Source organism: Aythya marila (genome assembly GCF_965140915.1).
Source record: "Aythya marila genome assembly, chromosome: 5".
Taxonomy (NCBI): domain Eukaryota; kingdom Metazoa; phylum Chordata; class Aves; order Anseriformes; family Anatidae; genus Aythya; species Aythya marila.
Window position 1 is genome coordinate 47,726,488 of NC_139046.1, and position 25,304 is coordinate 47,751,791.

Genomic DNA, 25,304 nt, shown 5'->3' on the forward strand with positions numbered 1-25,304 from the left:
AGAGCAGCTACAATCTGATACAGCCTTTACTTACTCCATCAAATGGCTAATCTTGGTACAACAGGATAGTATATCACAAAAATAACACAAAAGGACAATGGACTGGGAAAATAATTCAGTCTTGTCAACAACATACTCCAATTTTAACATTGTCTCAACAGAAAGCTTTAAGGCAATTTTGCTCATGTTTACTTGGCATTTCTTTCCTGATGTTCTTGCTCAGAAATAAAAAGTTGAAATTTTTATGCTCCCCAAAAGACTCATTATTTAATTCAGAAATTGAGTTTATCCAAATCTGGAAAATTTAAGTTGGAAAATTCACAGGTTTTGTATGTAAAGGTCAGAGCAAATATTTAGGATTTCCTGAATCCCTGTGCTATCCCTATGGGCTTGATGCCACTCTCTTTGGAAACCCTGTTTAATGCACTGATGCTTCCATTCATCCTGCCACGTCCAGTTCTACTCACACTGAATGCTCCTATTGTTCTCCTTTTCATCTCCATTTTCTGTGTGCCCTTCATCTTTTACCTTCTTATAACGTAGTTTGAGGACATGTCTAGGACACAGAGAGAATGACTCTCAAGGTGGCTGACACAATACTGCATCAGAAGCACCTGAGCTAGCTAGCTAGCACTGAGCAATCTGGCATGCCTAAATGATGCAGCATGATACCATGCAAAGACATGAGCTCAAATCCTGGAAGAAATGCAGCCATACCAGCATGGTGCTGCCCTCAGGCTAATTAGCACTGCAACAACACACATTTGTCAGTTCTGGTTTCAGAGGTAGTACCTTCAATGCCAATTCACGGCTCTCTCTACCACAGGCTATGCACAATGTTAATGTGTGTGCCCACACCATTAACATTATAAATGTATTGGGACCATGGTCAGGGATGACATATGGAGGTTGCTGTTGAAGGCGCTATCATTTCCAAAATTTAATCAGAATCAATATGATCTTGTACACTAATGACTGGAGTATTCTCAGAACATAAGGAATTAATTAAATAAGGCATTCAGTAGTTATTCCTTAGCAGCTGACAGATACAGATAAATGTGATTACCTGACTGGAGAGATTTCACTGCTTACCTGCTCTGAGTTCTGATCTTGCAGAGAGAGGAAGTAGGGTTAACCCCATCATGCTGTGATCAGATCTTTCCTAAATTTCAAGGAAAATATGTATAGTACCAATACTCTGAAGTGTCTTGACCTTGACTCCTCAATACTTTTTGTATCTATCATTTCCCTTAGTATGCAGACAAATATATGTACTTGTTGCAAACAAAATAATGCAAATATGTTGGAACTTTTGAAACCGAGCCAAGATTAGAACCATATCATTACTTATTGGCAAAAAGATTAAGCTGATAGTATCTCCTAAATAGGGAGGACCTTGGGGTTAGCTGCTTAGTGACTGAGAAACTTTTCTCTTTCAGAACCTGAAAGAGACCTAAGAGTAGGATATATTTTTTTCCCTGATTATTTATAACTTCAGGTTTTCCATCATGACAGTATAATTATAATGTCATTAGTTGCAAATCAATCACCTAAAACTTTACCATTTTGGTGATGTGACTCCTGCTGTGTCAGGAAAATGTATTCCTATCCAGCAACAAACCTGAGTGAGTCTTTGTGAATTTTGACCTGTATTTCATTAAAGCCTTATTCTGGTGCCATCAGAGTCTATCATCATTGAAGATGGCTCAGTTCTCTGCACTCTAATGAGGGACTTTATGCATTCTAGATCCTTCTTACCAAGCAGGAACATTGCAAATACAAAATATTTTCCACCATCTTTATCGCCTTCACTTTACTAACATCAATTAATCAATTAAGGAATCTGGAGTGAAGTAAGAATTAGGATCAAAGTCTGTCATCCAATCATGGGCAAAGTTTCTTATAACATTGAGGAATTAAGCCACTAGCTACAAAGCATAACTGATGAGTAAGTAGGACAGGATCTGTTGTCCTGAGCCAGTGTCGAAAAGAAACACAGACTTTCCTAGGTGTTGTGGGGTTTTGGAGAATGCACATCCCAAATTACAGTCTGATTGTAAACCCGCTCTACCAAGTAACCCGTAAGAAGAATGAGTTTGAATGGGGCCCTGAACAACGACAAGCCTTTGAACAAATTAAGCAGGAAATAGTCCATGCAGTAGCCCTTGGGCCAGTTCGAACAGGACCAGATGTAAAGAATGTGCTCTACACTGCAGCCGGGGAGAATGGCCCCACCTGGAGCCTCTGGCAGAAAGAACCTGGGGAAACTCGAGGTCGGCCCCTGGGGTTTTGGAGCCGGGGATACAGAGGGTCTGAGGCCCGCTATACTCCAACTGAAAAGGAGATACTGGCAGCATATGAAGGAGTTCGATCTGCTTCAGAGGTGGTCGGTACTGAAGCGCAGCTCCTCCTAGCACCCCGATTGCCGGTACTAGGCTGGATGTTCAAGGGAAGGGTCTCTTCTACGCATCATGCAACTGATGCTACATGGAGCAAGTGGATTGCACTAATTACTCAGCGGGCTCGAATAGGAAACCCCAGTCGCCCAGGAATATTGGAAGTGATTATGGACTGGCCAGAAGGTAAATACTTTGGGATATCATCAGAGGAGGAGGTGGGTCGTGCTGAAGAAGCCCCACGTTGGGCGCCAAAAAGACTGTCGTGGTTTAACCCGGCTGGCAGCTAAACACCACGCAGCCGTTCGCTCACCCTCCCCCCTCCCTCTCTGGGACGGGGGAGAGAAATGGAAAGTGAAGCTCGTGAGTTGAGATAAAGACAGTTTAATAAGACAGGAAAATAATAATAATAATAATACAATGATGATAATAGTACTACTACTAATAATATGTACAAACAAGTGATGCACAATGCAATTGCTCACCACCCGCTGACCGATGCCCAGCTTAACCCCGAGCAGTCCGGCCCCCTCCCCCCGGCTAGCCACCCCTATATATTGTTTAGCATGACGTCAGATGGTATGGAATACCCCTTTGGCTAGTTCGGGTCACCTGTCCTGGGTCTGTCCCCTCCCAGCTCTTACTGTACCCCCAGCCTGCCTGTTGGCAGGACAGAGCAAAAGTCTGAGGTGTCCTTGGCTTGGTATAAGCACTGCTCTGCAACAATTAAAACATCGGGGTGTTATCAGCACTCTTCTCATCCTAAGCCAAAACACAGCATTCCACCAGCTACTAGGAAGAAAATTAATTCTGTTCTAACTGAAACCAGGACAGCCAGAAAGATGTATACCCAAACAAGAAGGTGAAAGGGAATTTTTTTAAAAGCCAAAAATAGAGAGGAAGGATAGATTGCAGGTTGTGATAAAAATGAAGGTTAGTTTCCTCCATCTGGAAAAGATGAAGCAATCTTTCACTTTTAAAGACAGAATGGTGAAAGTCATATATTTTACTATTTTACTTCTTACTTTGCCTTCTTAGCAGGATACTCAGTTGTATAATTTGATTTTTTTTATTTTTTATTTTTAGTCTTGAATACTGTATTCATCACAGCTCTAACTAAAACATTAGCAAAGTTCTATTAACTCTTTCCACCAGGAAATCACAATTACCAACTGAGAAATGAGGGCTTATCAATTACTTTATTTGCTCCTGTCTTTACTTTTTGTTTTTATTGGAACAGTTACAATAATTTTGGCTTAAAGCAATTGTGCCCAGTGTGCTACTTTAACTTTTTTCCTCTTCATGCCTTTTTAAACAAATACCACCTGCTTAAAAGCTACATGGGCAACATTTCATTTAGAGCACTAAACTGCTTGTTAGTGAAGTGTCTCTGAGCTGCCTCACAACCTAGAATTCCCACCGCTCACTCTCAGGTTAATAAAGAATACCCTAACTTAACTACAAACTATGTATAACTGGTAACTGGATTTCTTTTTTTTTTTTGGTCTCACCCCAGGGTTATCACATAATTTATCAAGGAGAGATGAAGAATTTTGTTTGACATAACTATAGCCCATCTGGAAGCTTGTAGAAGATCTAACTTGGCCCAAAGCTATGATTTAATACAGTATGATGACAGCTAGGAAAAAGCAGCAAATGCCAAAAACCTCACTGAACATTATAGTTTCAGAACTGCTTTAGTATAGAGTCTCTATTAGCAAAAAGCTTGCTGGATATGTCTTAGTTATAGAAACCATAAACCGTGGTTGCTTGTTTTCTTTTCCTTTGTCATGCAGCACGATACAGATTAAAAAGACAGACAAAATTACTTATCTCAAAGAAAGCATACACTTTGAGGTTTTGCCAGTATTTTGATAGTGTCCAAAGTCAGTGAACTGCACTTTGTCTTGTCTTTTATGTAAGAACAAGGATGAGTCATACAAGACTAAAATAAACACTGGTTTAGAGTCAGTCTTACTAATAATAGCTGCTACATCTTCACAGAGTCTTCCCCACTTGAAACTATTCTATTACTAATATAGTAGTATGGACCACAGTACTCATAGTTGAATTTTACCTCAGCTGTTTTTACCTTAGTGATTTGTTTTCATGTTTATATCAAAACTGATAAATCACACTAGACAGTGGGGCACAGGAATTTTAAAAATGTGCTACCGCTGAAACATTTATACCAGCCATTAATCCTACATGGCAGTGAGTGATACCAGAAGGAAGCTAAATTTCTGACTGCAATACTAACCTAGAAAACAGGAATAGCACCTATTCCTAACACATAAATCATGCCTTTGAACTGTTCTATACAGACAGGATATTTGAGCCTCTGCCTCAGGCTGGACAGTGTTCTGAGCAACATGATCTAGTGAAAGATCTTTACGGGTCCCTTCCAACCCAAACCATCCTATGATTTCTGACATATCCATCCCATAATGAACACATGAATTATATTTTGACACTTTGAGAAAACTATTAAACCATCATACATCTCTCATGTCTCACCTGACATGAATGAGTATTACCATCTTCAATGTTTTTTATAGACCAAATTCAGATTTTAAATATATGCAGAGTGCAAGATACTGCACAGGTAACACTAAGGATAAAACTTTTCATAGCACAGCAAAACTTAAGAAATAAAGTAAAAGGAAAACCTCCCTGTGTTATGACTGGACTATGAAAAACTAACAATGCTTATCCCAACAGACACGCACTTCCTGCTTGGATGTACATTAGACAATTGAATGGGACTTATGTTTCTCTGGATTTAAACAGATAGTTTTCAGATGCTTTTAAGGTTTCCATCGTCTCCACAACAGCAATATATTTACTGTTCCACTGCCCTAGGAATTTATACAACAGCTAAACATTTATATATATATATAATATATATATTATGTACATATACATATATAATATAATATCATATATATTATATATAAGTAAACAATTATTATATATATTTAAACAATTTATATGCTTCTGCTTATCCTCAAGAGAGTCTTTCCATATTCTGATCAGGAATCTCTTTTTCTGGGATTGATCAGACTTCTGGACAGTGAGGGCTTATCCTAGTTAGCACCTGCCACTGAATCATTTATTTTATTCAAACAAGCAGAATGATACTATATTTTTAATTCACATTTTATAGTTGTTCAAGGGGATAAACCCCTTTTTTGTGTATGTGTGTGTGTGTAGAAAAACAAGAAAATGCCCTGCAGGTTCAACACAACTGATCTTTCATTACAAACCTCAAACAGGGCTGCTGTCAGGTCACTGAATTTTGTCCTTCAAAATCGAAAACCAAGACCAGCTGTTATTAGAGAAGCACTGTCAATGGCTTTTTCTAATATTTAAATACTCCATTTAGCTTTTAATTTCCGCTGTGAATATGCTTTAATTATGTAGCCATACGTGGAGAAATGAAGCAACAACAGATTCTTTCAAGGCTCTCATAGTCTCTGTAATGAGCATATGCCATTTCTGTTTTATCAGAGACACTAAAACAATGTAGTATTGTTTCTTATGCACTTATGATTTTTTTCTAGGAAAGAGTGGTATTGAGACTAGAAAATGAATTGTCTTGGCAGCAAGAGCAGTTTCTTCCTAGCCTACCAAAACAAATAAACAACAAAATGTATATATAAAATATTAGACCTATATGAAATCTTGGAATACATTCCCACCCACACTAATTGTGTTACACAAGAAATAAATACAACCTAGGGAGTACCAGGCATATTTTTCACATGCAGATCTCAGATTTCTGACCATGTAGTGCTGGAAGGGAGAGTACACGTGTTTTAGCAGTGGAAGAACTGTGTATCCCACATAGCTGTGAAGCTTGATTTTTATCCTTGCATGAATCTCTCGTTTCATAGAAATGTTAAGATTTATCAGGGTTGTCAAATTCTTTTTCATTGGTTTTAACATACTGTGTTATAGAAGTTCCTTCCAAAATAGTAATCCACTCAGTGAATTAGGAGATGACTTAGCATATTTTTTTTTCTCACAAAGCACAAACAAAATATTTCAGCAGATTACAGTAAGAAGAAGAGAAAGGAGAAACCTTACAAAACTAAAGGATCCAACAACAGTTTCTGATCTAAATTTCCAGAACCTCCTCCCCACTGACAGCCAAGAAGAAAGATATCTGCCCTAAGTATTCATATTGGGTACTGAATTGAATTATTCTTTTTAGCGAATGTACTAATTTGAAGAACTAGGTTAACGAACTAAGTGTTAGAAACTTTCTCACAATTTAAACTTGAAGCAGAATGGCTTTATTTCAGTAGACAGCTCACAGGTCTACTGATAGAGATGTCTGTAGGTCTACTGGTAGGAAGAAACTTATATGGCGGAAAGTAAAGATTGTCTTCCTGTCTCTACCTTCCCACGTCTCTTCCAGCACACCATATGTTTCACATCAAATATTCCAGATGGATGCTTAAGGGGTTCATTAATTCAGTTATTCCCCAAACCCTGATTTCTGAGGATCTATGCAACTCAGACCTCTGTCAAATACGAACAAAATTCTCAGCCATTTAGTGTGTATACAGTCCATTCTGCTATCTTTGCTACACAGAGCAAAGTTCAACTAGATAAACAGAAGGGTCACATGGAAAGGTTCTTCATAGTCTGATTTCTATCACTGAAAAGTGTTTGTTGGTAAAGCTACAAACATTTTTCTTCCAGAAAGTTAGGAGTGTTACGGGGTGTGTGACTCAGCACTAGTCTGAGCTGCACCAGCAGCTTACTACAGAAACTGCCAGCAGACAGTGCTAGTCCTTCTTCCACAAACAGACTACAAACAGCTGAGATAAGGGAGAAACATGCTGTTCACTTTCCAGGTACTATTAATACACATGCAGAAGTGGTGTGGCTGGTGAAGAAGCACAGTGCTAGTACTGACATTGTTTCTGAACTTCTACTTCACCTCAGTAACAAGCACAAACCATAGAATCAGAGAATTATAAAGGTTGGAAAAGACCTCCAAGATCATATGATACAGCCCTACAACCAACACTAACTAAACCATGCCCCTAAACACCACGTCCAGTTTTTCCTTGAACACCCCCTGGGAAGGTGACTCCACCACCTCCCTGGGCAAACCATCCCAATGCCTGACTATTCTTTCTGAGAAGAAATTTCTCCTAATTTCCAACTGGGGACAAACATCCACAATACTGCTCTAGTATCAAGATAGACCGAGGTGGAAGAATCATTTATTATATTTATGCTAGACTAGCAAGTGGAAAAATACAGGTTGTGTGTATTTCAGATTACTAAAAGGAGTAACACTCATTCACTGACTCCCTATTTATTGGCTCAGGTTTAAGGCTGCATATATGATCTTCAGATATTGTAGAATAGACTTCATTCATTTCACAGTAAAATGGGAAAAAGGACAACCATGCAAATTTCATGTCACAATATAGAAACAAAAAATATTATTTTGTTTGGGTTAAAAAAGGAGGAAAACAGAAGAGTAAGAGAACAGAGAGGTGTGAAGGATAGTTCATGAAGTAGAGACTCATATGGGGGAAAGGAGAATCTGTAGTACACAGTATGCCTACTGAGGGTACATAGTTCCCCAAAACAAACAAATATTTTTCTTCATGGTAACACCTCCCAGTCCTGCTTCAGTGCAAAAACATTAAGTAAAGACAACTATTGCACAGGCTAAAAGATAAAATTGCCAGAGAGAGAAAAATGTTTTTTGCAATTGTGTTAACTTCTCCTCTGGGAATCTCTGCCATTCTTTAATAGAGCTGCACCCAATAACAAACAGGTAAATGCCTATTTCTACTTGCCATACAAACAATGCTCATAAAGCTAAGAGCTTCCACTGATACACATCAAGGAACACAGAAGAATCTAGAGTCTCTCACGCAGATTAATTGAGTGTTGTGCAGCAAAAACATGCTAAAACACAAATACTTTAGAACATACATAAAGACTGGATTGTCAGATAACAGAAAAAGAGAGCATAGAAAGGAATAGTAAAGCCCTATGCCTCCCTGAAAACAACAAACAAGCTGTAGAAATAAATATATTCTCAGCAATAAAATAAAATAACTATATGTTGAAACAAATATGTCCCTTTTCCTCCACAGTCTCTATTATTGATAAACTGATGAAGGCAGCTTCCATCACTGAAATGTTTCTAAATTTCTTTTTTTTTTCTTTTTTTTTTTTTCCTTTTCACTATCACTGACCCAATAATGAAATGTTTTGACATTTTACGGTGGCCTTTGAGGAAGGCACAAATCAACTATAATCAATTTTTAACATCTACCTCTGCAGCATCTAGACAATTATTACCCATATTAGAAGCTTTTGTAGCTAAAGAACTGTTAGGATAAATTCTGTTCAAGAAAAAATAAAAAGAATTACCTATTGAAGTAAGTATTTATTTCAAACTTGGTTTGCCTGTAGCTCTGAAAGATGACAAATTTGGATGAGAACACTCTTTCTAGAAGAGGCAGCTCTTAGCTTTCAGTGTACTGTCACACGTATATTATTATTTGGTTGTTTATATTGGATGCAGCTTCACAGAAACTGTGACAATGAAGGATTCAGCTTGGACCAGGTGTAGTCCTAGTACTTATGTGGGCAACTATCTTATGTATAAGCTTGAGCTGCTGTACCTTCATCGCTCTGCTGTCTCAATTATCTACAACATAATCTTAATGGTATCTCACCTTTGTGTTTACGCACATGTATATACTTACATATGCATATACAAATGCAAATGTGTATGTAAATGTGTAACAGCTGACAATAGCCTGATCAGCTGCAGCAGATTTAGTTCAGCTGCTAATTCAAGAGATACAACCTGACACATGACAAATTAGAGCATGATAATCATTGCAGTACCAATGAGTCCTAATCTGTTGATCATCCACACTTTGGGAAACCATGTACACTTTGAACAGCGTCAGAAAGGATGAAGAAACCACTTCAAGGAGTAGGTAACTACTATTTGTTTTTATGCATTTGCTTTATACAAGTCTGAAGAGAATTCAAAGTATCTGCAGAATTCATTTTACTGGTCAGGTGACAAAAGCGTAGAGTACATAGTCCAAAGTAAAGACGGTGGCAACAGCTTCTTGCACAGCTGCAGCTAATGAAGGACACTGGGTTGCTACTGCTATATGATACTGCTGAGAGGGTCGTGGATCCCGAGGGATGTATTAGCTTTTCCTATCTGCAGACTTTGCTTGTACTTCTCATTCTGCCTTGCATGTAATCATCTTATCACAACTGTTAGCTATTTCTGACCTACTTTTAATTTGTGATCTTCTCTGCCCTAATAATGCAAATTATGATACTTTCATCTGAAGCATCAAGATAACTTAATGAATAACTAGGTGATAATGCCATCCCTACACTCCCTATGCCTACGTCTTTCCACTTATGTTTTTAGACCCTTGTGATCTGACTTTTCGTCTAAATGTGGTCCCCATTTTTGTTTGAGAAAAATCTAGTAATTTTCTGCCAAATGTTGAAAATCCTTTACAGTTATTTCTTGGAGGGTTTTCAGCTCCCCAGACTTTGAGGTGAAGGTGGCTAAAGGGTATATCAAAAGTATTATTGATTTTGAATTTCAGGAGTCTGGGCAGTTTTGAGAATCTGGCCCTCAAGTGACTTATAATCTAGACTTTCTATATTTTGTGGGATAAAAATCCTTCTCACATTATTTCTTAATGCAGAAAAGGAATCAGGAGAGCAAAAGTACAGCAATCGCTACCAAAAGGAGTAATTAAAATTTTTAAGGGAAACAGCCTGCCCAGCATATTTGCATTATTATGCCTTGATTAAAAGTAAAATCTGATAATCCAATTAGAGAAATGAATGAAAGTCTAGCAGGTTCTGTGCATTAACATAAGAAATTGTATAAAAAACAGATTCTCTAAAAGTGTGAAAAACTTATCTTATTTTGACTGTTTTCACATTAGGATAAAATACAAATCAGAAAATATGGCACTGTTCAAGTAGGTAGAGATGTGTGGGTGGAGATGCTGGAATCTCTTTGGGATCAAGTGCAGCACTAACACCACTAAGGCAAGTCCACACATTAGAAAATATACTTTATTTTTTACATTATTTATTAAATAGTATTACAGTTCAGTATGTTTCCCACTAGGTAGCAGGTTTGTTTTTATTAAATCACTCTTTAATAAGAAAAGAATAACAGCTATGGCAAAGGACATCACATCCATTTGGCTAGCTAAACTTTCACCACAATAATGTGAAGCCGTAATTTACAATGGCTTAAAAGAAGACTGACCAAAGCTCTTGTGGTAGGACCAACATTATTAAAAACATGCCTTGACCCACAATAGCTTTGATTTTCAAATGGCATGAGCAAATCCAAACTTTCCTGGAAGTCCATAAAATGTGCAGATGAGAATCTTTTTTTCATGGGAGTCAGGTTCTGTCTAAATGGATAATTACAGGCCTGTGTATTTACAAATGTGAGCTCAAAAATCCACTAGCTAATTCAGTTTAGCAGTAAGTTCAATGCTCAAGTGGAAGGTTAATTATCATTTTTATTGTTTAAATAACGGAAACATCTATGTAAAGTTAGATGATACTGTTACATTACAGGAATGACAATATACACACAAACACATGTGCATATGCATCTTTCTTAAACACTGATCTTATGGTGAACAGCAACATCAGCAGGCTGACAGGAAACCAAATGAGTTTGGTATACAAAGGATAGGAAGCCTGTCTCCTTAAGATGGTATTGTGTAGCAAAACCTTATCTTTCTCATTACTCTATCTGTAAAGTGAGAGAGTATTAATTGCCCTTTGGAAAGCCAGAAGAAGATCTGCAATAAATATATTCGTACAATGTAAAATCTAAAATCAAATAATCAATATTACTTTATTTTATTTCAGAAAATATAAATTTATGGAAGCCAGAGACTTGTACATTGAACTACGACTGATGACAGTAGAATTTTGCATAGCTGGACCAGAATGATTTAGAAGCTAAATCAGAGTTTGAGTGCAAACAATAAAAATAATAATAATTAAAAAAAAAAAAAAAAAAAAGGCAATGTGTACAAATGGTACATTTATAACAAAAGGAGCAGGGTCAGAAAAAGGAAAGATAATGAATGCATTACAGTTTCCTGCAAATACTAAGTAGACAAATTGTAATTGTTTTAAATTTATTACTAACTTATATAATGATATAACTTGATAATTAGAAGATGTTTTGCAGATATTGAATTCTTAAAAGTAAAAAAGAAAACAAACAAACACAGAACAAGCTAGCCTTGATAGTTTTCCTTGGCAAATGTACCAATAATGGTACATTTCTTAAATTACTCTGGGAAAGGAATCAAGAATTGAGAGATTTCTACCATATTAAATAAAGATTGAGATACTGTGTTAAATGTTCAATAAATCTACAGCAATACAAGCCACAGCAGGACTTGCACTAAAGGATCCCTCTGGCACAAGTACCAGAATGTGAATTGTAAGATTACTGACTATACACCTGAATTATGATTTCCTTTTGAATAATAATAATAATAATAGCCCCACAAATCTTCATATATGTGTGTGTGTTTATATATATATAAATTTTATTTCAAATAACAGAAATCATTTGCCAAATTCTGTTTAGAGGTCTGGAATAGTATTTTCTTTCAAGATCCTCTTATTGGCCCTCTAAACTGAAAAATGCACACTATACACTATCCTACCCATGGCGGGATGGCGAGGGGGGGAATGGGGGGATGGTGGTGGAATTAGATGACCTTTAAGTTCCCTTCCACCCTAAACCACTCTATGATATTAGAAAATGAAATTGAAAAATGTAGTAGAAGGAAGTATTTTTTTTTTTAACTATTATTATTATTTCTAGTATGTTTTAATGATTTGGTGACTACAGATTTCAAAATCATTGCAAGATATTTAATATTCTGGCTGTCAATTACCCTGCCAAAAATGTACAGCATCTGGCTGCTAAGTCAACAACCTGTGAGGTTGTCATTAGTAACTGATCACTCTCTTGTGAGATAAAATTTTTAAATGCCATTTCCTAAACTAATTTAAAATGAATGAATGAATGAAGGTGATAAATAGTCAATAATAGTTAAATATAATCTGAAAGTAAAAACTTGGTCATATAATGACTTACTTATCTTTACAGTGATACAGGTATATTGAAAACTAATGAATGCACCAAGAATTTTTGTGGGTCACTAATTAAAAGAGTACGGCCATAATTTGCCCAACACAAATAGAACTGCATTCACTTTCAGCATGGTATCTGGTAGACTGATTGTACTTCAGCAGAGTGAATAATCCAGCTGGGGTATATTGATTATACATTTTAAATTCTGCTCCCTTGCTTCCCTATGCTGAAAATAAATGCTATGCTTGCTTGCAGTTTCTCCCATTGCTATGTATCTATATCTGCTTTAACAAAAATTGTCATTCTTTATTGAGATAAATATATCTAATTAATACATTCATATATAAAACACATGTTAGCACTCCAATACAATGGCTGCAATATATATTAATCATTCTTTTATTAATCCTGTTAGTGGTCAGAAGAAAGTTTAAACTAGTCTTGAAAGCTAATGCTCTCAGAAAGAAAAAAAATCCTCTGCAGAATCCTTTTTGATTTTAACTCTGAGCAAAAATATCAAGTAGCAAAACAGACAATAGAATAGAAGTGTATTGTTATAATGTGCTAAGGTTTCCTCTTGTAATGGTCAGAATCAGGGTATGGAATGACATTGCAACACTCATCAATTACTATTTCCCAAAAGGACCTTTAATTCTAGACAAGCTAAAGCAGAAATATCCAGAAGTTTGTGGGTGTGAATTGTAGCTCCACAAAGGTAAAGATATTTCAGCTTCCTCTCAAACGCATAAGAAGTTAATGGTATAAACCTCTGATAAACCTCTGTGCATGTATGCATAGGTTTTTAAATCATTCTTCAAGTTAGCTAGTAGATTGGTTTGATCATACTTTCAAAAATGGCCATTACTCATGAGGTACTATAAAAAGACTTATAAGGTAATAAAACAGGTCCAAGGAGGAGTAAAGTTTTACAATTATTGCAGTTATGCTGCCCGCACACATTTTAAAAGAAATGCTGAAAGCAGCAGATTTAAGAGAGAAAACAGAGGTCATTCAGAACAAGGAAAAGGTCAGCAGTAGAGACAGCATGCAGAAACACAGATGGTCACTAGAGAAAAATACAAAAGGGACTGATAAAATGTGAAGGTTGCTTTGAGAGTAAAGAAGAAAGAAGAAAGAAGAGTAAGGACAGACGTACAAAACTTTTAAAATGACATAGCATTTCAGCTCTGTGCAGACCCTAAATACCAAAATAACACTGAACTGCTACAGAAAGTGTCAAAAATTATTGTGGCCATAGAAATTTATTAGTAAGATGGAAGGAAAAGAAATAGATAACTTCTGAAAAATGAGGTAAGGCAAGAACTATTAAGGGTGAATATCTGTCTAGGGCTATAAAATAAGCAGAGCAAAAAGAGCTATTAGACTTCTGAAAGTTTAAATAACAGAGAAGAGACTTCAGAGCATCTGGAGGTGACAAAGATGAAGGGTTTGGTGGGATGGAAAACACACTTATGTGAACAAACAGTTATCACAGCAAAAATATTGAGGCCAGGCAGAATTACTTAAAGAAATTGGGCAACAGACGTATCAGTTTGCAGCAAGAAGCTTCTTTCATCTTCCCAGGTAAGGACTTGATCCAAATGACAAAGACAAAACTAAATACATTCCATAATTGCAGAATGTGAATTAGAGATGGTGATAAAGGAAAGAATAAACACAAGATGAGAATACTGGCATACTAATGATACATTGAAATGGAGGGGATTCAGGCAGTATCTTCCTTTTTTTTTTTTTTTTTTTTTATAATATATTATTAAATTAATTGGTTATCACAATAAATTGATCTTTCTTTAGAATTCAAGTAGCAAAAACTACAAAAAGTCCATGTATAATAATGAGAGGTGCAGTATTGCTTTCTCAGACTGAGGTGTATGGAACAATTCAAACTACATTCATTTATTAAATGGAATGAACTATGTTTTTGCCAAGTCACAGGCTGAGTTAAAAAAGCACTGAGCTGAAAAGTGCTTTTTATCAAGAGTTTTCCAGGAACTTTGCACTACCCTTCAGAATTCCCTCCAGAAGGTACTAAGTCATCGATGGCAGCAGCAGAATTCTAAAGTCATATCCAGTTCAGATATATTTAAGGATGAGGAATTTTGGCATCTTGCTAACCTGCATCCTTATTCTATATACTGTTATTGTTAGGAATACATTTGAAGTCAATGCTTAAGATGATGACACTGAAAAAAACAGAAAGGCTGTGTTACAATAAAAAGTAACTAAATTGGAGTTTTGTGTTCCAAATTAACCTGTTCTCTATTGTAGGTGCTGGACCCTACAATTAACCATGAGTCTATTCTTTCAAGAAAAAGCACTGTGAGTATATAAAAAAGTATCCCATACATTTCTGTTGGTAACACTGCAGGTAGATTTTGGGAATGGGGATTATGATAACAGCCTAAGCCACTTTATGACATGTGCCACTAAACACTGCATCACCTGTGTACATCTTTGCTTTCCACACAGCTACCTCAGATTTGTTTAAACAAAAATCTTTTGCCTTTCTCCTCTCCAAAATGGTAAAAACAGATAGAATGATTACAGCCATCTTCAGCTGCAATCCAATTTAAAAACTGTAACTTTTTTCTCCCAAATTCAATGATATTCTGCCATTTTATATCTTATTAATATAGTGTTAGGAGAATTTATATTTAAAACTTGCTTATATGTAAAGAAACAGGACCTGAAGGTGAGTTTCTTCTCTCAGATCAGTGATCTTGATTGTTTGAATTTACCATTCTATGTCAACTGCTGAAGATCACTTTATCTTTTCTCTCTCACAATTACTGCATATTACATTATTGGATCTGATCACTAGGGTCTGTTAGCTACGATTTATTGAGACAGAAATCAGTTTATTAATAAAAGGCCTGGTTCACAAAACCAGTTTTCATAAATAATGTTTCCATCTAGATAGGCTGAGTTTTGATCATTTCTGTTACTACCTATGAAGACTTCAGTAAATTTGAATTCTGCTTACATTTGTGTTTTAAGAAAAAACAAAAGAATTAAAGTATATTTTTATGGATTCCTCTTGTCCACCTAAGCTGGGAAACACCATGCCAAAGACACTGGGATAGTGCACTTGGGGCCTGTTTTCCTTTCCAAATTACCTCTCAGAAAAAGGTAATTAATATTCCCGTTGCTTGTATCATGATCAACATTAAAAAAGAGCTGAATTATTTTACTTTATGTTGAGATTTATGTCTGATAGCTGACTATTCAGTTGTCTACCAGACTGTCAAATGCTTATAAGCATGTTCTGTTTGGAACAAGTGAGAAATATCTTTGATATCTTTGTCTCATTTCCTGCAAAGCAATGAACTTTAAAGATGGCAACAGAATCTTGTACCACACTGTGCTGCTCTCTAGCAACAGCATTGACAGGTTAAGCATTTCATTCTTGTTCTCAAAGCTGCTTATCTCCATAACTTACTCGCATTCAGAATTGTTTGGTCAGTAGGTGCAAATCATGACGACTTTGTTGAAATTAGAAAAAAAAAAAAAAAATTCACAAGCAGCTTGTCAGAACATCAGCAGGTATCTTCTGCTGAAATTATAAAATAATTCAAAATAAATTTAATCACTCCTGAAGTCACTAAAATGAAGATAATTTTAAGTTAAATTTAAGGAAGAGATGGAAATCACCTCCTTCTGACCAAAGAAGGCAACTGCATGTGGTCATTTTTACCTAATAAAATTTTCAACTAAGATAAAGAAAATTCTTAAGCACAACCCAAATGTCAGAATATTTAGACATTTATTTAATTATTTTTAGGGAAAAAATATTTTTAATGCTTCAAAAGATTGCAGAGATACAAACTATGAAAAAAACTATCAAAATGAAAGTTTGAATTAGTCTGCTACTGAAGTGGAAAATGCCTCACTATTTGTCTCAGCCAGAGAGATTTTCTGAACAGTGGGGAACACTTAGCTGCATGCATCGTATCAGTAGCAGCAAATAAACTTTCTTTTCTAGAAGGAAACTTACTTTTCCACCTCCATTGTTTATCTGTTAAAATTAATATTGTATGCTATTAATTTATACACAAAGAAGATTTTACAAGCTTTACAAAAATATATAATCCACTTAAGTAAGTCCTGAGGCCACTTGTTTATGCATAGTCCTTGGGGACTAAATTAGCCTGATGTGAGCATGCACAGTCTGGGAGCAGTAATTTCTTCCATGTGGTTTGTACCTGATGGTGTGCTTCAGGACTCCTGAAAGAATTTCTTAAATAACATGTATAGGAGGATGCCAGTGATATGCTTCTATTGTATGATGCTCTCCATGGCTACATTTTCTAAAACTTGATGCTGTGACATGTATTTGATACCATTTTATGATTTCCAAACAAGCTTGATTGCTAATATCTTAGTTAAGGTGTTTAGATCCAGAAGTAAAAGCAATACCTGCAACAGGATGAACATCCAGGAAGAGAAATTTACCCAGGATGTGATGGTGAGACTGCAACCAACAGACTTTTACCATCTCAAGTATTGCTACATCTCACTTCAGTTACTGCCCTGACTGCAGAATAGGCATAGCCAGGGGTTACTCATCTGGTGCAGGCCTTCTGTATGACCTGAGGCAGAGAACCCAATCAAGTATCAACCATTATCAGTGGCTCGATTAGAATTATGTTTGGAGAAGCAGCTAATGATTGTGATTAAAATCATTAGACTGCATATCCTGTTTACAGTCTCAAAATATATCTCACGTACATTAAATCTAACCTGACAGCACCTATACTATGACATTGTCATTAGATTTTTATAAATATATCAAGACTTAAAGAAAATCTGGTACCAAATTGGTATCTCTTTTTGTTTGCTACTCAATGTTTTAATGCTTAAAATTGCAGCTAAGGCATAGTAGCATAAACATCATGGAGACAACTTCACTGAAATATGTTTGAAATTTTTTGATAAACTTGGCACTGCAAATCAAGGTTGGAATTTCAAGTCAAGTTTACTCTCTTACATGCATCTGTAAAAAAAAAAAAAAAAAAGTATGCAGTATGCTAATAAAGCATGTGTTGTGTTAATAGAGAAGGTTCTGAAATGGCCTAAAACAGTGTGGGCCCTTGTAAAAGTTACTGGATAATGAAGGTATTTGAATACTGCTTTGAATATTAGTTGCTTTTTCCTATTGTACATCTCAGCTAGTCTTCTAAGCATATGAACTATGAAACTATGAGTCCTCAAACCTAACTACTCACCATCTGAAAAAAAAGAAAATACATGTGACAGTTTCATGATGCTAACCATTTTGCACAGTACTCTGATTTCACTTAAGACCTCAAATTTTGTTCTCAAAAATCTGATGCAAAACCAGATAACAATAATAATCCTGTTCATTTACAGCTATAGCAAAGATAAACAATTGAATGTTGATCAAGAACAAGAAAATATTTTCTGTTCTGTTTCATCTCTTTTGCTGCTTTCTATTTCTCTACCTCAGCCTTACATCTCTATGACAATCATTATACAAACTACATCATTCTGCAGCCCACACAGGCAGTTAACAATTTATCCCTGTTGTCTCAATCATAACCACTTACGAAAACGGCAATCATTCTTGCTTTGAGATTCTGATAAGGGAATATGAATAATTAATTTTATCTCTGGAGTCTCAACACTAGTTTCTACTGTCCCTTTAATTACTTGGACAAACAGGTTGGGATCTCCATTTGTGCACCTATTAATCTACAAATCTTTTAATGTGATCAAAGAAACAGCCTTAATACCCTTGATCTCCCTATATAATGTAAGTTAGCAGTGAATCATGTCACAATCTTCCAAACTGCATGCTGCATTTATGAAATTTCAGATATGTGTCAGCTACTTTGCTTGCATCTGTTGAATCTGCAACTGTTGAATCTACCAAGCTGACTACACACCTTATGATTAGCTGTAGTTATCTCTATTAAAACAACTGTCGTTCTTGTTGTTCAGTTCATACTGCTCTTACAGTGGTGAAATCTCTCTCTCCCCTTTAGAAAATTCTCATGCAGTAGACAGAAAACTTCAACCAGAAAAATCAATCTAGAGTTTTCATGAATTCAGCTTGATGGCTTTTTTTTTTTCTTTTCCTTCTCTCAATGAAAAAAATTAACTTGTTACCCACATTCCTCTGATACCAAAATGTCATCTGTCTCTAAGTGTGCTGTACGAATTTTACCCTGACACTACAAATTCTTTTAAGCTTGGACCACATGATACATCAAATGGCTCACCTTCACAAAAAATAAACTACCACGTGGCCAGCTTATTCAAGATCTCCAAATGAGCACAAATGAAAAACAGCATCTGTATCATCATTGTTCATTTAAGAAATAACGTGATACTGCCTTAGAATAAAGCAATTAAAACCAAATTTCAGTATAAGAAAACAACCTTCGCTTATTTATTTGACCATGCCTACATGAAAAATATGCTGTACTATAAATAGTATGGTCTGATTAATTCAGACTCCTCTCATGAAATTACTATTTAACCTGGAAATTCACTGAAATCCACTGAAATTCACAACAATTTTTAAAAAAGGGTTATGTTTGTCTCAGAAAGAATCAGTGTATGAGCTGTCTTTTTGTTTTTTATAGAAAAAGGCAAAACATTCTATTAGATCATTTATCAGCATTAACTGATATAAACCATGGTGAGTCCTTACAGATCGTTAAAAGATTCAAAATAACAGAATTGCAGTTTTCTATCCCATTATGCCTTCCAATCTCACATAAACTGCAAATATTATGCTTTCTCACATCTTATTGGCAAAGCTTAACTCCAGGCTAAGCATATAGATCTTTCTTTAACAGATATGTGAGATCAACACTGAAAATGGAATAACTTTGGTCCCAAAGCTTATATTTTACATGACCTATAAACATTTTAATTGTATTGTGTTGTATAATGAATTATTGTCTTCCAGAAAGCAATTTACATTTTAAATAAATCTTATTTTGTGCTTATTTGTGCACTAAAAGCAAGACATATGTCTGACATTGCTGCTATATGATATATATCAAGAGCTAATTTAATCAGTTACATTTATTTCATAGTTTAACACAACTGGCAGTCTAAACAAATCTTTTCCAGCTCATGTTCCAGTAGGAGTCCTGTAACAGAATCTCCTTCAGAGAAGCTGGCTGAGTTAGTGGTTCGGGCGAAAGCTCTGGCCGTGTGTGTGTCTGATTGATGTGTGGCACAGCTGGCAGCAGCAAGGACTCACCCTTCCTGTGGTACTTGAACATGGCCATGACAGCATCTGTGCTGTGCCCACAGTGAAGCACACCAGAGAGCATCCCCGTGGCTTCACAGACAAAAGTGCTGCTTCCCAGAACCTAGTCCTTGATTTCTCCCTACACAGTTCCCTTACTGATGGTGGCATTTTTCCCCCTCAAGAGTGTATTCATAACAGACTAAACCCATTATAAGAGTCAGTCCCATAGGACTATTTTGAGGGCAATAAGAACATACTTTCCTTCATGTGCAGGCTACTCAGAAAACATAAAAGAGTTATTAACAAAAGAAAAAACTCCTGTTATGGCAGACACACCTCTTGATTAGAAAGCAATAGCATACAATTACTGCATAAAATTCATGTAAATAACATTAACAAAGAGCCAGTGAGTATTCCCCTTTTCTTATGCATACCGTGACCAGCCAGCTAACTGTCTCAGCTAGCTGCATGGCTTGATCAAACAATAAAGTGCTTCTAAAAGCTGAACCAGCAGAAGAGAGAAATCAAAAGTTTTTTTTTTTCTTTTTTCTTTTTTTTTTTTTTTCTTTTCAATATAAATAACTAGAGCATATTTAAACTTTTGATATGTGAACTTCTCATCACAATTTATCTCAGGAATTTGGAGGAGCACATCAGCATTGATTACACAAAATGAATAACAAAACAGGCTCCCTGGAGTCTCTGACAAACATGGCCAATCTATGCATACAGAAATCTCAGCTTCTTCAGTGTAATGTAATGTTTTGATTTTCTGCTAATAACTGTATGGACTGGAAACAGATGAGTGTAAAGGGGACAGTGTACTATAAAACAGGTGTTAAAGTACTTCATTTGATTATCTAAATACTACCCAAGAACTAAGAACATGCAAAAAAATCTAATATATTAAATGGAAAAATTAATGAACACGTGAATTTGATGAGTCTGTCACATACTGAATTCTATGAACCCTCTATCCTACCTCCACATTTTCAGTGGCTTGTATTAACCAAAGACACACAGACTTCCTTAGGTAAAGAGCCATTAACAGTGATGAACTAAGTTCATCTGCTGAGGAGATGGGCAGTTTGTCTTGTTACATATCAGCACATATTTAATGACATGAATGCAAAGTTTTAAATAAGTAAATGATTTTTAGCAAAAACTTCCTCTAGGCCTGTAATCAATTACATACTGCTAGGATGCAATTATTAAAGGAATGAAGGAAGAACCAAACAGGAATTTGGAAGGTATTTTCTTTAAAGTTATCAGTGATTGCATTATCTGTCCTTCTGTGAGAAAAACAGTGGCTTTAAAGGAAGGTGCTCAACCAAAATGGCGATTTCACAAACATTATGTGCTCATCCGTGTAAACTGAGAAAATCATCCCACAGACTTAACTACTGAGCATAACAATGTGAAGAGAGGTAAGGAGAACCACAACAAAATAATTTGTACAAAATAATTTGTACTAAAAGCAAAGAAGCTGCATTAATTTGGGAGTATCTGCTAGGCATTTTTGAAGTAAAGCACCATCTATACTAAAAGGAATTTCTAAGAAGTTTCTAAGTAGTCTATAAAAATACTACCAATGAAGCTAAAAAGGCAAGTAAATATTTAATGATCCAAAACATTCTTGTGTGTATGCAGTCACAATAGAAAAGTCTAAGCCATCACAAGTAGAAATACCTTTTTCTCTTTTGCTAGGTTGGTACACCAGCTAGCTAAATTTATACGCTTATTATGGTTTATCACAGACCACCTTAGTGCAAAAGCACAAAAATAAGCTGCATAAATTACTTTACTGTATTAATAGTGAGATCCAGCAAAAACTCTGGGAGACGGAAGGGAAAAGGTAGAAAGATAACTAGGCCACTGATGAGCTTCACTGTTAGATCTGTCTGGAAATACCTAGTTGTATTCCATTGGGAAAAATAAAATCTATTCAAGATACTGAAAGTGCAATAGGCGTTTTTCTTTAAAATGAAGAAGATTGAAGAAGGCTGAGTAATTCTCTGTTGTGTTCATTAAAAGTCGTGAAAAAAATTAGACTGCTCTTTCATGAATGGTCAGTAATTGGCACAAATCAGAACTTGGATTTTGTGAGAAAATACTTCAGTATATTTTTCCCAAACTATTTGGAGGACTAGGATTCACTACTTAACCTATGGTTCATGATTCAGGATGTGGGGGGTGGGAGGATCTTGGAAAAAAATAGGGAGAGTTACATCTCATCTTCCTTTTTTTTCCGCACAGATGAAAAGATGATGCTAAAGTAAGGATGTATTATTTGTCTTTAATGAATTGCTTCTCAAAGAAATGTCTATATACTTGCCAATAGAAGTGTGTGTATGGGAAACACCTAATTTTTCATTAAAAAACAAAAACAAAAACACAACACAAAACATAATACTGTCAAAATCCTTTCATTGCTTTCTTGATGTAACTGTAATCACTTGATGGTCCCCACTCACCCCAAAGGAAGAAAAAAACAAACGACCAAAATCAGACTCACTTGGAAAGAAAATCTCAGTCAAACCACTTATTGCTGATGAAATCTTATAAGTACTTCTTGGTTAGTTTGGCTTAATATATTCTTTGAGGAACCTAAGAGTAATTATGAAACACTGAAGATGACTATCAGACTATCAAAAGGGAGTTTGAAAACCTCACATGAATAGACTTCTTACCAGAAAGAAGATTAAGAAAAATATGTATCTTGGCTGTCCAAGGTAACATTTCATACACTTAGCAAAAATAAATCTCAACATTTTCTTGTCTCTGTTCACTATAGCTCTTCTACCAGCAGAATATTGCATTATAACATTATATTGTATATTTGCTTTAGCAAGAGTGCTCTGCAGAAAGCAAAATATTATGTGGATGGAGGAGTAACTGCTCTCTCCTTTGCACTTGCTATGTGTCAGCCCCAGTGAGGATGCACACAAGGATGCCAACTGGTTGCTGACAAGCTTAGGTTCTGCCAATCTTTCCACCAAAATGGAAAGACGACTTTGGATCTGAACCACCAAATCAACCACCAGTTGTTATTAAATTTGTAGGAACAATGATTTTATGACTAATGACTTAAATTTAATGACTAGATCTTATGACTAATGATTAGATCTAATGATTTTTGGCTGTGTCAATTTCACAAAAAATTAACCAAAATGTTAAAAAAAATGGGGAGAAGGTTGGGTAGCAATAAGTGGCTGAATGAGCATACATGGAGATTGCAAAACTTGTCCCTCAGGAAGCCACTCTGAAAATAAATTAAAAAAAAATCTAAGTGATCAATCAATTTATTTTAAATCTCTTTGACAACCATGTCTCTTCAAAAGAGAAGTGAGGTCCTGATAGCAAACAAGGTTCTATTTAAAGCTGTTTCATATCAGAAGGATTCAAACCACCCTAGTATCTGTGAAACTTTTCACCCTTCATTATTGTAGGGAGCTTATTATATTGTGTAGTCTAAATCTTTTCTCCATTGAAGTAGGACTTGGGCAGAAGTAGAAAATTTGTACCTTGTTGAGGAAAATGCTACAGTAAAATTATACCTTGAAGTATTTTTTTTCCATGAAATATTCCTTTACAATATTCTTATCCTGTAGCTCAGTAAGGATGTGAGTAGGTGCATGAGGAGGTGAAGTTCATCTCAGGTTTGAAGGAGAGGGGTTCTTCAGTGGAGAAAAGTGCTTGGGATGCAGGACAAGGGAAGGGAAAGGAAGAAAAGACTGTGTAAGTACACAGGCTGGTTCAAGTCTAACACTCCCAGCTTCATGACATCAGTGGCAAAAGCTTCTACAGTTAGCAGTTACCAAAGTAAATCAGTCTGAGGAACCCCATTGTACCGTTGCTGCAGGAAGGCAGCAACCAACCTTTCTAAAATTCTTCCTTGTAGTGGCAGCCACCATATTATAGTATGAGGCATGGAAAATAAGTTGTTCTACAACAGGAAAGATGGTTATTAAACAACTCAGTAAACATCCTCTCCTCCTCAACACAAACTCATGCAATGCATTTAGCTAGTAAAATAATGTCAATGTTTACAAACAGCTAAAACAAATGAACTGTTATTTTAAATTTATGTGAAAACAGAAACCAAAACATCAACTTTATGGTGAGATTATGATAAAGTATTTTCCACTTAACAACAAACTCCAGCTATCTTTTTTTTTTTTTTTAAACAAGCATAAGTAGAATAATTACATATTTTACTGGTTTATTTATTTTATTTATTCAGTTGCACTCAGTCTCTACAATACAAAATTCAACTAAAATCTTATCTAAGTCAATTCTAACATAGATGCATAAATAAAAGCAAATCACAGCAGTGAAAGCATATAGATTAAAAAAAAAGCAAGTCTTATAGGCATCTTTAGCTAGATATAACAAAAAGTAGATTCTCTTTTTGCAAGAAGAATCTAAGACATCACAGACCAGTCAAAATTTTGATGGGAGGTGCAGCAAGACACTCTACAAAAACTTTAAAGGTGGAACCTAACAATTTCTCGTAGCTGACGGCTGATTTATTAACCAAATATGCTCTTTTAAAGTACAGTTGATTTTGTAGACCTTTAAGGATACAGGCACACATGACAAGCAATAAAACATTCACAAAGAAAACTCTTTCAAATGTACATATTTTTACTGTTTCTTCAGAATCTACAAAATATGCTACCTACTTTTGCCTGGCATTTATTAACACAACAGAAGAGACTTAAGGGACAGGCAAACTGGGGAGACAAGTAAATGGAAGAAAACTGGGATAAAGAATGCAGATGTAGGTGAGGAATCACATGAAACGTGGAGGAACCAATTACATTGTTAACACCAAATTAAATGGAGTTTTAATGAGCATTTCTCCCACAGGAGATAAGGCAGTAAAAACATTTCTTGCTGGAGGTAGTAACTAGATGAAGATTTGGTTAGACTTTACTCAATCTCTGAAACACAATTCACCTAAACATTTTTATTTTATTATTTTTTTAAATCAAAATAACATGACATAAATACACAAGATTCTATAACCTCTCATATTTTGCTATCAACCATAAACATCACTTTTTAACTGAATCTCTCCCATAGGATAACATGTAATGTGGCTTGTAAAAACAAACAGTTGGGACCTATCAATACATATTTGAAATCAGTCTGAAAATTGTTTTTGGATTATGTAGCTGAGGTATTAAAATCTACTTCTAATTATTATTTTTAAAACCTACCCTTTCCTTCTTAAAAACCAAATGTCTCTGAGCTGGGAATTCTGAACACCCAAGAGTACTCAGTCAGCTATTTGAACCACAATTTAAAAGGGGACTCATCACATCAAAGAAACAACAAGGTGATAAAATGAAAATTCATTTGGATGGGTTGGGGGAAGGAGGGTGGCAGTGACAGGAAACTCTACTGAATCTTTCTGTTTAAACCAAACCTAAGTAGACCTAAGTAGTCTACTGTATTGTGAATAACTAAACAATTA

The 25,304-nt window shown here is 35.6% G+C and overlaps 1 protein-coding gene across 3 annotated transcripts in view; it reads right to left on the reverse strand.

Annotated features, from left to right (window-relative positions):
- SHANK2 (SH3 and multiple ankyrin repeat domains 2) overlaps positions 1 to 25,304 on the reverse strand; it is a 348,938-nt gene that overhangs the window by 60,131 nt on the left and 263,503 nt on the right. The gene's annotated exons all lie outside the window — the stretch shown is intronic.